This window comes from Cervus canadensis, chromosome 9 (genome assembly GCF_019320065.1).
Source record: "Cervus canadensis isolate Bull #8, Minnesota chromosome 9, ASM1932006v1, whole genome shotgun sequence".
Classification (NCBI taxonomy): Eukaryota; Metazoa; Chordata; class Mammalia; order Artiodactyla; family Cervidae; genus Cervus; species Cervus canadensis.
In genome coordinates this window covers 75161430-75177813 of record NC_057394.1, presented here as the reverse complement: position 1 = coordinate 75177813, position 16384 = coordinate 75161430, and the positions used below count along the sequence as shown (strand labels likewise).

Here is a 16384-nt window from a genome sequence, read left to right as displayed (position 1 = left end):
AACAACAAAACATAAGCCACAGTCCCTTAAGAATATCATTATTTTGATATTGAGAAGAGAAGTAATTAGCATCATACACAACTAAGCAAAGCAGAGTTAGCAGAAGGGCAAGACCAACTTGAGTTTAAAAGTCCTAGTAACTTTTCCCCATTGGCACATGAGTGCAGATTGCCTTCTCAGGCCAAATACGAGTGAAGTAAGCTTTCCAGTCTTTGTTCCTAGTTTTTTTTTTTTTATTTTGATGTTCAGATTTGGTGAATAATGTTAGTGGGTCATTTGAGTTGAATATTAACAGTTACTGGAAACCCAGTCAACAATATTTACACCAAGTTTTCTATTTTAACGGCCATATTTACAATCTACTTTGACCATAATGAGGGAATAAATCAAGGGAATCTGCCTCAGCCACAAAGATCCCTTTAAATGTAAATGTAAATATTGTTTACAAAGTTATGGATACTTTTTTTCTTGCCATTTAGATTTTTATTTTGTACTTAATAAAGCAGGTCTTTCACCCCCAGGTTTTTGTCAGTTGTCATTCATGCCTGCAAAAAAAGGAGGACATAAGTAAAAGAAGTTGGTTAACATGATTTTCAGGTAAAGACAACTGCATCACAATTGTCATTGACTCTCAGCAATTGTAATACCATCCTGATTTCAGATATTAAAGTGCAAAAAACTATATATATAAATAATATATAAACAATTCACTCATGTACTTGCTACCTTGCTTAAAATGCAGAGCAATTCTTAATATCACTAAATCCCTTGTACACACCTCTCTCCTTTCCACAGAGGAGGACTACTAACCTGAATTTCGTATTCATCATTCCCTTGTTTTTCTAGTTTTATCAAATATATACCATATATATATATGTATATAGTTTGCATATATATATATATAGTTCAGACATATTTTTCAAAACAGTTTGACTCTGAGAAGTCCTACCAAGCTCAACTTAGGCCAGCATTGCCACCCCCACTTATTTGGCCATGGAAAATATGTTCAATGTAGTATCTATTAATTTCTGAGGAAGTAGTGTTCTGAGGAATTCACATGGGAAACATCGGCATGTCAAATGTAGAAGGATTTGCTGAGAGGAAATGGTGGGTAGGCAGATTGAGGCCAGATTGTAGAATGGCCTGAATGGCACTTGAGGGAATTTGGATTTTATCCTGATGGTGTCAGAGCCATCTGGCCTGTTTTAAAGGACATGGCATGATCTGACCTGTGCTTCAGGAGGGTTCCTCTGGCAGCAGGAGGATGAATGAAAAGTAGTGAGAGACTGAAGATAGGAAAACTAATTTGAAGACAGTTAACAGAAGCCCAATGCAAGGTGATGAGGGTGTGAGCTAGGCCATAGAAAGCAGTTCAAAAAGATAAAAACGAGTAGAAGAAGGACACTTCAGCTACATTTACCAGTTTTGGTTGAAGAGCAGGAGTGAGGAGATGGATGCTTAACAGACAACTCAGAGAGTTTGAGCATAGGTGATGAAAAAATAATTGGTGACTTTAGGGAAAAAAGGCAGGAAGAATTAACTTTTTAGAAAAAGTTTAGCCATAGAACAAGGTACAATCATCCAATCATTAATTTTTTTTTTTTAAACCAACAACTATCATGGCTGACTAAAGTGTCCCTTGTTTGTACCTCCATCAACAACAATTTGGTATTCACCCACAGACCAGAGTCCCTTTGTAGAAGCTGTGGGATCCAGCACTTAGGCCAAGAGACCCAGGAGGAGCCTAATGCATCCATGCATCAGTCTGTAGGCACGTAGACTTGGTCCTGGCTGTGGATGCCGTATCTATCCATCTTTCTTCATTACTACTGACCATCTCCCTAGTCTATGCCTAGAAAGTATTTCCTGATGTCTCCCCAATTTCTCCTGCATTCCTGTGAACTTCCTCACAATGCAAATTCTGTATATTTGGGACATAGAACTTAAAGCAAATTTATATGATGCAAAATTCCAGTATAATACAAAGACTAAATATTCAGATATTTCCAAGTACGTATATTCTGTGTGTATGTATGTATACATATGTATATATGTTGTGCTTATACATATAGATTTGACATTGTAGAAATAGAGCATCTGGTATTTTCATACAGATATTTATGTTATGTAGTGACTGTAGTCAGTTATGTGCTTTAGGTCACAGTTTTTTTTCTTTTTTTGATCATTGATGGGTGTAACATGCAGATAATCAAAAGATTTGCTGCAATCAAGATGTAGTAGATCTATCATTTCTCCTTGATCTACCATATTAGATTAGCTTAAAAGGATTTGGTTAAGTAGAACACATTAGTCATTATCCACTAAGTACCTTCTTGTCTTCAAGTTATTTGCAAATTGATTGTATCAGGGTTTCTGCCAGTATTTTCTTAAGTATCCAAGTGAAGGTTACTTGTCTGTTCTGCTTGTTATATGACTCTTGACTTCATTTAGTCCTCTACTGGTGACAGATTTCCCTGTTAACACTTCAAGATAAAACCCTTAGGGAACCCAATATATGAATAAAAAGAACACATTAAAACCAAGGTTGTGGAGTGGTTTCTATTATTAGAGTTCCCACATATGAAATTCTGCCAGTATTTCAAATGCATATACGATGCTTAAAAATACCATTGCCATTCTTAGTTGTGTATTTAATATCAGGCTTAGCAAGCAAGATTGTGAAAAAGCCTTAGTTTGTTAATTTTTACAACCACTGAACATGATAGACTCTTCAGTTTTGTTAAGTGATTGTGACCTAGAAGGAAAAAAAATTTGAATTGAAAATTTTAATTTTTAGGTTTTTCACTCTACTATATATAATAGAAAGTCAATGTTATTTCAAGAACTGTATGATTGATAAGCAATAGTATTCTGTTCCTATGGATAAGTATCTGCATTTAAAAAATTTTAATTTTACATATTGATATATCTAGAAGAAAGCATGGTATAAAATTAATAGAAATGGATTTAGGAGTCCCATAAACCTGGCTTAAGTCTCAGCCGGCCCACCTACAATCTGTGTGACCTTGGGCAAGGAACCCAAGCTCTTGAAGGCTCAGTTTCATCATCAGGAAGTTGATGGTGGTGGGGTATTTCCTATATCATCAGTTTATAATGGTCTTAAAGGATAGAATATAATTAAGCTCAGTACAACATCTGACATGTAGTAACTGATAACTAAATACTAGTGTTCCAAAAATTCATAACTTTTCTGAAGAGAAATGGGAACTATAATGGGAAAATCTGCTGAACTATTTTGAGACAATCACTTTGCTCATGTCATCAGCACAGGCACAATACAATGGCATCTGAATCACCATTGTGTGGTTTCCAGAATAGATTCAGGTCTAGTTTGAAGCCAGATTAACATTATATTGGTGTTCAGATTAGACAGAACTATCCATATAAGGTTGCTATACCACATGCATGAGCTGTGAGATTACTTTTAGACATGGACTGAATAGTATTCAGATCATAGAGACAAATAGAAAATTGGTATAGGCTCTAACCAAATCCATAATCTATAAATTAGCATCTTTCCCTACATGCCAGCTATATAAAGAGTAACACATTACTAAGAATTGCACTAGCAATGAGTCAAATCAAAGCTAGGACCCTGCTCACCCCACCCAGCTTAAAAAGTGACCCTCAACACTCTCTGGGACCTTTTTGTCAGGATGTTGTAGGATTACTCCTCATTCTCAAAATGGTCACTATCATTATTATCAACATGTGAATAAATATATAAGGTCCATGAAGTTAGGGTACTTGAATATATTGGGCACCAATATATCCTTAGATCTTAGACATCTAATTTATAGTGTGCTATCAAACAGTATTTGTTGATTAATAATCTTGAATAATAACCAGCCTGCAGAGTAAATTGAACTGAAGTTTTGCTGGCTGAGGGTTAAAGAGTAGCCTAGCCCTCTGTTGGTTAACTCTTATGATTTCTAAATGTTTTTCCAAATGTCTATATATAATTTCTTGCCTTACTAAGCACAGTCTAGTGAACGTAATTGCAGTCTCTCAATGATGTGATGTATCATTACAGCCTCAGGATTATCATGCTAAATCCAGTCTCTTCTTTCAGCTGCAGGTATAGATATACGATGAGTAAGAGCTGGGATGAAGAAAGTGTGGCCCTGAAACATAAATTTAAGGTTTTCATTAAAATAAATACCTACTATGAATAAATATTTTGCCACATATCATGTTCTAAAATCCATATGGAGAAAAGTGTCAATATTTTGTAGGCTTCTGCTATACAGGATCTGGAAAATTTTTACCATGATGAAAACTCTGTTATCACTCAATAGGTGAAGTTTTGTTTTATTCCAGAAACTGTGAGTACCTGTTGTATACTATTTATACCAGGAAAATCAATGTGCTAGCCGCTAGGAATAGATACATGATAGGGCATTGGCTTCTGCACTTGAGAACAGACTCCTTGACATTTAACCACAATTTAATATATTATAAACATTACTATATATCTCTATAAGAGACATATGAGATATTTCTACATATCTCTGTAATAATATGTAATTATAAGATACTGTGTTTGACCAGAAGTGATTATTCTGAGTACAAGAACTTCCCAGAAGAGGCAGTATTTGAGATGAGTCTTAAAGGATGAGCGCGAGCTCACCAAGGCCAAGGCCATCGTGTTAGACAGGGAGCACCATCACGGTGCAGCCTCGTGACGATCGCTGGGCTTGTGCTCCTGGGGAAGGAACTCTTTTTTGTATATGAGTTAAGATTACTTCAGATATAAATAAACAGAATGTTAGAGAAAATGACTTACATAGTAAGAGGTTTTATGTTCTCAAAATCCAAAGGAATGTGACCCTAGGGAGGTTCAGGTGTGTGGCTGTGTGAGCCAGGATCTTCCCTCATTTCACTCTGTTGTCCTCAGCTTGGTGGCTTCTGTCCTTGGGTTTATCACCCATGGTCATAAGATGGTTTCTAAAGCTCTTGGAAATCATTCAAATACAGGGGGAAAAAAGTGAAGCAGGTGGGAAAACTCTCCTTGAAGTTCTCATTTATTTTTTTTTTTTAAGGGAGGAAAATCCTTCATAAATGTTACCCAGAAGATTTATCCCTATGTCTCAGATAAAACTTATCCTATGACCATTACTATTAATAGCTACAAAGGGGATTGAGAAAGCAAGGAAATAATATTTTTAACCTCTATTGTGTGAAACAGTCTCTACTAAGAGAAAAAATAAAGAGGAAGAAAAGTTCTCACATTCTGAAGACAATGTAGAATCATACACTATTTATTGTTGTTTAGTTGCTAAGTCATGTCTGACTTTTTTTTTTTGCAATCCCATGGACGGTAGCTCACTAGGCTCGTTTGTCCATAGGACTTCCCAGGAAAGAATACTGGAGAGGGTAGCCATTTCATACTCCAGGTGATTCTCCCAACTCAGGGATTGACCCTATATCTCCTGCATTGCAGGCAGATTCTTTACCACTGAGCCACCAGAGAAATTCATATACTGTTTATTAGGAGAATGAAAATATTAGATTTGTATTTTAGAAATATCCAGTTGCAGTGCAGTGATTGAATGGATAGCCCAGGCCAAGAGTGAGTGCAGAAATATCAGTAGGGGACTTTTAAATTTTTTAACCATGCTGTATGGCTTGTAGGATCTTAGTTCCCCAACTAAGGGTTGAATCTGGGGCCCCTGGCAATGAAAGCCTGGAATCTTAACCACTGGACCACCAGAGAATTCTCAGTAGGGGACTTTTATAATAACTAAGGCAAGACATATTGCTGGCCCGGGGATGGAAATAAGTGGAAGGACGACAGTGGTGACTGGCCTGGTAATTGATGGACATGTGAGTGGATAAGGTAGAGGAATCACAGACGAATTGCATTCAACAGGCTCTGTAGATCAGTCCCCCGTCTGACAGTGCCACTCACAAGCAGGGGGCAGTGGACTAAGGACAATTTGGGGGTATAGAACGAGTCAGAAAGAAATAGAAGTGAGTTTAGTTTTGGACCCATTTGAGTTTGAAATTCTTGTAGATCACCCAAGTGAATGTTGTCTAGCATAAAGCAGGCAAGTGAAAATGTCAGTTAATGTACAGAAGCTTAATGACTAGTTATTCTAAAACACTTTCTAGGAAGGTCGTAAAACTCCCCGGACAAGGACATTTGCTATCTCTGCTAGACTCTGGGGGTTTCTAAGCGCCCAGGACAGTCCCCATAGGCCTTAAACTGAGCCCAAAGTTCTGAGCCAGGTAACTTGCAGGAGAACAAGGAACATCTCAAAGAATCTAAAGGAGGAAGCTGGAGACACTTTTAAATCTCTTCCTCATTATTAATCCATATGAAGTTTTTCTGAATGCACCAAGCTGCCCAAGTAGTAAATGAACTAATTTTGTGATCAGCTTGAAGGACATAGCGGTTAAGAACATGGGCTTTTGAGCAGATAACTCTGGTTTAGAATTCCAACTGTGTCATTTACGCTATGACCTTAGGGAAATTATTCTTTCTAAGCCTCAATTTCTTTATCTATAAATGGGATAAAAGTACCCAGTTAAGTATAAAAGTACTAAGCTCGTCAAACTGTGGTAAGGATTGAGTGAAATAATGTATGTAAAGTTTCAGCAAGTTGCAGCATCTGGCAAAGAGTGGATCCCTCTGGTAGTCACTGTAGTCATTGTTGTTATTATGAGACATCCAAGGAAGGCTGATATCCACCTCCCCCTGTTTCCTACAGCAACCGGAAGTAAAAGGAGCACACAACCACACCCGTTCACACAGATATATGCCGAGCATGTGACTATGTATTTATTTGTAATAACAGAAGACTTCATTATTTTCTTGCTTTAAAGCCATAACCATGTTGTTTCATGAGGGTATGGAAAAGAAGTTGCTAAGTGACATGCTCATGTAATTACTGGGGAAACAGATGGCCAATCAACAGTAGACAGGTAATTGCCTTAGAGATGAATTTAGTTAAAGATTGGAAATGATGATAAAGTATACTGTTCTTATGATAGTGGTATTAAGGCAGTTCATGGTCAATTATGATAAAAAATCACATTGAAAAGAGCATCTTATTTCTACTTTAAAGCTGATAGGAAGCCAGCATTTGCTCTATTATCGAGCCGAGCTCTAGAAGAAATAGAATCACTTATTGTGTTAGACAAATGCATTGTTCTAGGCTACTTTTCCTTCCAAGGAAGGAGTTGACTATTGAAAAAGTCCAGTTATCTATTCATTCATTCAACCAACACTTATTGAATACCCACTATTATTCTTTTATGTACTTTGGCCACTAGATGCGAAGAACCGACTCATTGGAAAAGACCCTGATGCTTGGAAAGATTGAAGGCAGGAGGAGAAGGGGACAACAGAGGATGAGATGGTTGGATGGCATCACCGACACAATGGACATGAGTTTGAGTTGGCTCTGGGAGTTGGTGATGGGCAGGGAAGCCTGGTGTGCTGCAGTCCCTGGGGTCGCAAGGAGTCGGACACGACTGAGTGACTGAACTAAACTTCTTCCCTACTCTATACGTTCTTCCTCCACTTTGCCCTGACCTACTCCCAAACAACACTCAGGTTTAGAAATGGACACCTTCCACATACATGTGCCTGCTAGCAGGGTAAATTGGAATAGCCACTTAAGAAAGCAGTATGTGTGTAGAAGTCAGGCACAAAAATAATATGGAATTTTAGCCAACAATTTAACTTCCTTGAAAATTTACTTGAAGAAAACAATTCAGCAAAAGTGGGGGGAAAAAGCTGTTTCTGTGAAGACATTTATTGTAGCATTATCTGTAATAAAAGAATTGGAAAAATTTAATGTTCAATACTAAATAACAATTAAGAATGGAATCCTACATTAATTCTATATAATGTTATGCAGGTATTTGTAATATTTGTAGAGTCTCCTTTGAAATCAGTACACAGTGATCTCTTAGATAAATTAGTTTGCGAGAATTCTCCTGTTCTGTGTTTAAAGCTATATGAAACATGAGCATGAACTACAAAAATGACTGGGAAAGAGCAAACAAAAATGAAAATAGTATGTTAGGAGAGTGGAATTTTTTTTCCAATGGTAAAATTTTATTTCAAATTTATTTTAATATTATTTTATACTAAAAATAAATACTACAAAGAATTGTTTTGTACATGGTCAAAATTCTAAGATGGCATCTTGAAAGTGGCAGATAAAAAGACTTCACTACTTTTTGTATTCAAATAATATGAGAGAAATAAATAGTTCCATTTCTTTGTGTTTTATCTCTCTTGTTTTTTACTGTGAGCAGCATTTCCAAGTATATTGAATTTCTCTTGCTTATCAATTCAACTGCTGCTGCTTTTCCACAAACAGCCTTAATCCTTTGTTTGGCTGTCATAGTTGCTACTGCCGAAATTATGATGCTGCCAACAGAGAATGCAAGAGCTAAAATGAAGAGGTTTTTAAAATGTCAATGCATACTTTCCCCCTTTTCTGGATATTATATGTGTGTGTGTGTATAATATATATATTAATGTAGGATTGCCATTCTTTATATATATAAATATTCTATAAAATATTTGTACATATATTAATTCTATATAATAATAATAATATATATAAACTCCTGTTAAATGTTAACCTTGTTCAGAGTTGGCCTAGAGCAGAAACAATAAAGTTTACTTAATCTGAAAACATACTCCTTATGCTATGTTTATTATTACACAATAAAATAAATATATTCACTACCTAGTTTATCAGCTAGCAATGAAGAGAGAAAGTGGAAATGCTGGTTTTCCTGGGAGTAGATTTCCATAGTTTTCCTCATATTCATGCTAAGATTTTCTTTTCTTTTTTTTTTTCCCAACTTACTAGATTCTAATTTTTAATCACTCAGGATAGTTTCCCAATCAGTGTGAGGGAAGGAGAGACTAAAGTTGTCTACTTTCACAAATATATCACTATTATTTACGATTGTGTGATTAAATAAAGAAATCAATGACTAAGATTATTCTTAATGGTTGATTTTAAAATTTAGAGAGGATAACTCTGTCTCTAAATGAGAGAACTTCACTTAGGCTTAAAACTTGTAAGGAAAGTGCTCGCTTGCCAGAGATGCCAAGTTGCAGGTGTCTCCTATTTCCGAGCTGCCGAGGGCACATGCGACCCTCCGGAGTATCTTCCCAGCCACCTGCTACATACTGAAAGGGATAATTCCAAAGAACTTCTTCTTGAGATGCAGAATTGAAAAGAAAATATTTGGAAAATATGTTTAAAGACAGGAGAAAAATAGCAAGCAATGGGCTTCCTGCTTGCATATTATTCTACTCAGAACTCACCCTAAACAAAGATCACTGCTGTCCTTTGGTGACAGAAGCAGATGTCTCAAAGAGGTACGAATCACACAAAGTCAGACTTGGCCTGGGGAGGCGGGGGGAGCAATCTTCATTGACAGCCATCTGGATTTTGACTAGATGAAATGTGATAATGCAAAATATTGCCTCGTAGTCTCCATAGAGGTTTGGCTAATAGTACCTACCAGTGATGACTTCACCAAGGCCATTCATGGGGAGAAATTGCATTTAAATGTATGTATATATGTGTATATATGTATGTGTAAGCACACGTGCATGTGTATGTGTGTGTAAAAAATTTTCATTTCATTTGCCCAGTGCTTTTTTGGCTTATAATACTTTCCTTACCTACAAGATTACTGACAAAGTTTAACACCAAAAGTAAAAATTATTGTTTTTATTTTTTTTTCAAAATTAAAAATATAACTTCCAAATGAGTGCAGGGGACTTTGAGACATTAATCTATTCAATTTCAAGGTCCTGAAATTTTAAAACTCTGAAGAGAAGGGACAGATACTGGATACATACCCCAGTTTTGAGGTGCTGGCAATGTGAATGGATTTGCAGAGAAAATAGTGGTCCACATTTCCCCTGTGCAGTCCTGGAATCATAAGACATGATCACTGGTCAAAGCAGTTTCTTGTCAGCCCCTTCCTTTCACAGAACACAGGTGTGGTCCTGGGTAGGTAACTCTATGTGCAAGACAGGGGAGGCTAGGCTTCTGTGGGCCTCTTTATTGTAAACAGATTTTTAAATGAAACAGAACCTTTATTTCCAGAAAGATAATCACAGGCATGGAAAGGAAATTTAGCCTAAAGTGCAGGAAGCAGCCCGCAGGTCTAATTTTAGGACTGTGAATCTCAGCAGCATCCTTTAAATACTGCAGAACACTCTGCTGTTTCTAGGGCCTCTTCAGGATCTATTTGAGTATATTAGGATAAAAGAGCCCTCCTGTTTCCTTAGAGTTAAGCAAGCGCTGCCAGTGGTCCTATTTTAGCAGCTTTAGTTGTGTTCTGTGCCCCATATATGGCTCTTTATACAACCTCCGCACTCCAGGCCAACTACAACCCAGTGGTCATGACTCAAACGCTCTTTAATTTCTTCCTCAAACCGTCTTGTTTCATATAAGTTGATCTTTACATGACTCTAAAGTTTCCTCATTTAAAAAAAAAAAAAAAAATGACAGGATCCCTGGGATTAGAAACCTTACCTGATAATGCTGTTATGAAAGTATCAGGATAAGATTTTCCTCATTTAAAAGTGAAATGAAAGCCCTTGATCACCTCCACTGGGAGGATTTGGAGCATACAGACAATCCATTTGTATTTTGCTAGAAAATCTTTGTTTCTTGGAGCAGCTGGTAGAACGGTGTTCAGAGATGGATCTGAAAGATTTCTGATTTTAAGAAGCTCAAAATAATTATGGACTCCACTCTCAGAGTGCCCCTTGCCCGTAAAGCATTTAACATATGCCACTGCTGGTATTACCCATAGCTCTGCAGGGTGCATATTACAGTTAGGGACACTTGGATTCAGAAAGGTCCAGAAGCTTGTTCAAGATCACCCGGCAGTTGAGTTTCAGAGCTGGGATTTAAACCCGGGTCCCTGGACTCCGTTCTTTCTATTGCATTGTTCTCTCAGGACAAATAACTCTTGAAAAAAGAAATGCCACGTAGACATGCTGCAGACACATTAGTTTGTGTGAATACATTCCATTAACAGTATCTATTTGGTCTGGAATCCTAGCAATTTCAAACCTCTGCAACTGGAGTAGCATAATTATTACCGAACCAGTCCTGAGCCAGGAAGCTGAGATTGAAACCTTCATATTTATTTGGCCACTGGGCTGTGTGATATGGGGCTGTTACTTTCCTGGGATTAGATTTCTTGAGTTTTAAAATGTGGACAATAACATTTTCTTCATAGGACTATTGTGACAATTAAATGAGAAAATGCTTGCAAAGTGCTTTTGAGTAATCAATTCAAGGTAACTATTGTTGCCAAAACTTGGAAATATTTTTGTTTCCCCCACCCTGTGTATATGGGGGAAATTTTTTTTACAGAAGAACGTTTTTGAAGCTAATTATCTTGTGACTTGTTACACAACCTCAGATAACTACCAGATAAATAAAAAAGGCTGATGCACAGACTTTGCCAGTGGCGAAGGGCATTGCGACAGAGCATTTACTGGTGGATGGGAAAGGCAGAGGCTGTCACGCCCCATTACTTCATAGGCTAACTCTGTGCTGACTCAGCCAGAGGCAGGCAGTAATCACAGCCAAGTTTATATGTTGGAGAATTGATGTGGTCATATTTCCATATTCTTGAAAGCAAAGTCAAGAGAAAAGGGTGATCAGAAAGTTTTTATGGCTCTCATCATGATGCTGACAGCTTCAGCTTACTGGTTTACTTTTAGTTCACCTCTGTACTCTGGAGTGGGCTGCCTGGTCAAAACTGTAGGTGGAGCAGGGGAATACCCCTGTCTTTTGACCATTTTGGAACAAAGAGTGTGTCAGTTCTTATTTATCTTGTAGAGGGTAATTGATTTGGGATGGTGGTAAGTGTTCAGATGGGATTTCTAGAGGACATCTATCTTAGCACACAACCCACCCCCCCCCACCCCACACAATCAATACCGGTTATGCTAATGATGTGATCACCCCACAACCTCAGAAATTCTAAAGAGCATGTGCGGGAGCAGTCACAGTGCAGTATTCAGATATCTCTTTGTATTTCTAATAGTGAAATAAATTAGAAGACCATGTATTTGACTATTGTTCTGAACTGACAAATCCATTGTTTTCTTGTTAAATGGTACTAATTGTGGTTGTCATGGAAACCCTGAGGTACTTAGGCTAAATTGTCCAATCTATTTTTTTTCCTCTGTGAGAGATTATTTTTTTGGCTGACATTGAAGTTCCCCTTCTAGAAAGCTATTATATAAATACTCACAAGACACTGCTGTATGTTAAAGATCCTCAATAAATCTGTTATATTAATTTTACTTGTACAGTGGTTATGAGAATCAATTTGCTTCAAATATGAACTGAATACTTAGAAACATTAATAAAATCAGTTGGCAGAATTTTTTTTCTTTGCCAAAAATTTTGATGTAAAACCTGCATGATTTTGAAAAAAAAAATCTACTTGCTTTAAAATGTTTGTATTATTTTATTTCTATATAAATGCTTTAAAAACACCATTTTGCAGTAACCTTTTAAGAAAATAGAAAAATTATTTTAAAGAATCCTGTCTACTTCATATTAATCCCACGGGCAGATTTCATGGAGAAAAGATAAATATTTATGGAGTATATATGTGGAGAGTAAGAAATCTCTGTGGAGTCTAACGGTCTTAGGGAAAATATTAGACCCACCAGCTGCTAGTTGTAGGTACTTTACCTGGGTTTCAGTATCCTCATGTGTAAAATGAAAGTCATGACTTTGTTGGATTGCCATAAATTTGAAGCATAGCAATACATGTCATACTCCTGGTGAATGACTGGCAGATAGCAAACACTCAAGAAATGTCACTGCTGTTCCAGTCTATCCCATATTTGATTCATATTATGAATCTTAATTATTTATTTTAATAGAAATGAACATAGAGAGTAAACAAAATTTCCCACTGTATTTGGTATGTACTTCAATTAATAGCATATGCATATACTTACCATATGACATTGTTAGTCACTTGTTAGCCACTCAGTCGTGTCTGACTCTTTGTGACCCCATGGACGGCAGGAACCCTCCAGGTTCCTCTGTCCATGGGATTCTCCAGGCAAGAATACTGGAGTGGGTTGCTATTCCCTTCTCCAGGGGATCTTCCCAACCCAGGGATCAAACCCAGGTCTCCTGCATTGCAGGCAGATTCTTTATAGTATGAATCTTTACCATATGACATTACCATTGTTTAAATATCTTTATCCCCACAGACTGAACAATTTACAGATAGGGACTGCAGTCTGTAAAACAAAGATAACAAAATGAAACACAACCTTGAAATCTTCAGCCCCAAGTAAAGTTAGGCTACTCAGTGATGATTTCCTGGGTACCTCCTGTTTCCCCTGCCCTGTGTTAGCTCTAGGGAACCAGCAGTGAGCGCGGAGGATGAGCGTCTTCCCTCCTCGGGCATCACGGATGCACCTACGATGGGACGCTAAGTGCCCCGAGCAGTGGACACAGGCTCCCAGATCACGCGGTGGCTTCCTTACCCATATGGAACAGCATGGAGCAGAACCAAAGCAGTATTTTCCCAAAATGACGACTTCGAAGCAGAGAAATGTAGAAGTGCAGCTTGGATGAAAATTGGAGAGAATATTCCAAACAGAAGGAAATGCAGTTGTAAGCGTTCGAAGGTCAGAAGCCAAAAGACAGTTTCTTGAATTTCTGTGGCTGCAAGTTCCTAGGAAAGAATCTCAAGCTTGTACAAACCCCACGCTAGTGAGATTGATCCACTGGTTTTTTTAGGAGATTAAATTTTTTAATCAACTGCAGGATCACCTCTGTAGATCTGTGTCATAGGCTGAGGTTATATCTCTGATAGGCCCTGATTGTGCAGCCTTTCAAGATGACTTTGGAGCAACACACCACCCTCCCAATGCACCCTTGGGTGAAGAACAAAGGCAAAATCCAGGCAAAATCCAGGGTTTCTTTGGGATTTCAGCTTGTTTATCTGTTACTCTAAACTTCAAACACAGTTTCTCATGAGGCTGCTCACTCCTATGCTATTTGGGCAAGGATTTGAACTAATTGTTTGATATTTTAAATAAGATATTATAAGGGTGCCCAGAATTAAGGAAATTGTAGAATCCAGCACTTTGTTGGAGTCCAGGCAGAGAATTCTGGATTTGCCTCCTGGGTCCTGCTCTTCAGATTTAGGAAACCTCCAGTGCTTTTCCCTTCTGTCTGTCAGGGTTAGGAAAACCTACCCAGAAGACTGCTGTGAGGATTAAATGAGATGACCTTCATTGCCTGTTTAACACAGTTTCATTAGCAAATGATACTTAATAGAGTAATTTTTTAAAGTCTCAGCAACATTTTCTCTTTTTTCTTGTATGTTTTCTTTTTTATATACCTTTACAAGACTATAACTTATATACTGTAACATCCATTTAAAATGTTAAACTTTGAATTTTAGCATATGCAGAATTGTACAGTCAGCATCACAATCACATTTTAGGATATTTCCATCACCCCAGAAAGAACACTCGAATTTCTTTTGTGTCTGTGGATTCCTAACTGTGTTCAGGAAATTGTATTTAAGGATCCAGGATAACCATTATATTTACTAAATAACCACAGGTTGTCATTTTGCAATTTATCATTTGTGATACTAATTCTTTCGGCTATACACCCTTGATACACTTCAGAATAACCATTTGCATTTTACTTATGTGCCGAAGTATTTTGGTATTTTTTAGTAATTTAATGTATTTTAAAGAATATATCCTCTGATAACTTCCTTCCTGTGTCTCTTTATATATGAGTGAAGGGAACGTAACTCATAATACTTGTTGATATTATTAAGAAATATTGAAATAGTCTTCAACATTTTGTACAAAGAATATTTCATTACTATTGGTGGTACTTACTCAAATAAACAAGGTAGAAAAATAACAACAAATACTGTCATGAAATCTCTGTGAAAAATGTGTTTTTTTTATTGTTTTATTATGAAAATGTAGTCACTGAAATCATCTTGTTACTAGAAACTCTTTGAAAAAGGGCAGACGCTTGTAGAATGGTGGTATGCTGTGGATTCAGGCATGTATCCAAACTGTGGTTCAAACTCAGTCTTACCAGTTAATGCTGTGCTTAGTCACTCAGTCATGTCTGACTCTTTGTGACAGTGACCCCATGGTCTATATCCCACCAGGCTCCTCTGTCCATGGGATTCTCCAGGCAAGAATACTGGAGTGGGTTGCCATGCCTTTCTCCAGGGGTTCTTCCCCACCCAGGGATCGAACCTGTGTCTTCTTCATCTCCTGCATTGCAGGTGAATTCTTTACCACTGAGCCTCTGAGGAAGCCCCATTGAAGAACTAAAGATAAATGCTGGTGTTACCTTCTCCATGGCACAGTGAGAGAATTATTGAATCATAACCTGATTTTGTTCTTTAGTTATGAAGGAGAAGGCAAGACTTTGGTATTTCCCAAGAAAGACTGGCAAATCACACATTTGACTCAGTAGCAGAAAAGACTACTGGAGAAGCAAGCAATACTCAAAAATGGGAGATAAGGGTTTGTATTTACACACAGAAATTCATGACTGTAAATATTATCAGTAATAACTGTTACAAAAGTTAGCCCTGTCCAAGTTGTTTGATGATGACAAGATTGGTCTTCTGTCATGAATCAACAGTCAAGGATTTAGGGAGTGTTTGCTTGGAGGGCTTGCCCATGCTCCAAACTAGACATCCATAGGCATGATAAGTTGGGCACATTAAGGTATGTTAAATACGCTGCTTATTAAATTTAAGGTGTTTTCGTATCCTGTCATGTTATCAGCTCACCTGTACTTCACCCCAGCTCTGCCAGGAGGATGGGTCTGGAGCTTGGCCATGTCTCTGGTCTTGTCGGCTCTGTAGGCTGATGTCCCAGGGCTCCCAGGACCACCTGTTGTCCTTTCCCCGCTTTACCTGTGTTGCACCTGTACCCTCATCCTTAACGCCAGCTCCACTAGTCACTTACTTATGCTTAAACTTGTACAGGGTGGATTAGTTTTATGTTGTTGCTGTTGTTCAGTTGCTCAGTCGTGTCCGATTCTTTGCAACCCCATGAACTGCAGCACGCCAGGCCTCCCTGTCCATCACCAACTCCCAGAGCTTACTCAAACTTATGTCCATTGAGTCAATGATGCCATCCAACCATCTTGTCCTCTGTTGTCCCCTTCTCCTCCCACCTTCAATCTTTTCCAGCATCAGGGGCTTTTCTAGTGAGTCAGCTCTTCGCATCAGGTGGCCAAAGTATTGGTGCTTCAGTTAATTGTATGTCATCCACTCAATTAGGCACGAACATGTTTTGTATCATGTTTGAATGAAAACCAAG

The 16384-nt window shown here is 37.8% G+C and overlaps 1 long non-coding RNA gene across 2 annotated transcripts; it reads right to left on the bottom strand.

Annotated features, from left to right (window-relative positions):
- Window positions 1–459: 459 nt before the first annotated feature.
- On the bottom strand, window positions 460–13685 carry LOC122447508. Of its 2 annotated transcripts, none has more exons than XR_006271261.1 (3): window positions 13550–13685; window positions 9866–9938; window positions 460–545 (listed from the first exon to the last, which is right to left on the bottom strand). It is a non-coding gene; the product is annotated as an uncharacterized LOC122447508 (long non-coding RNA). The 2 variants fall into 2 exon arrangements; XR_006271262.1 differs by lacking the exon at window positions 460–545 and adding an exon at window positions 7706–7798.
- Window positions 13686–16384: the final 2699 nt, after the last annotated feature.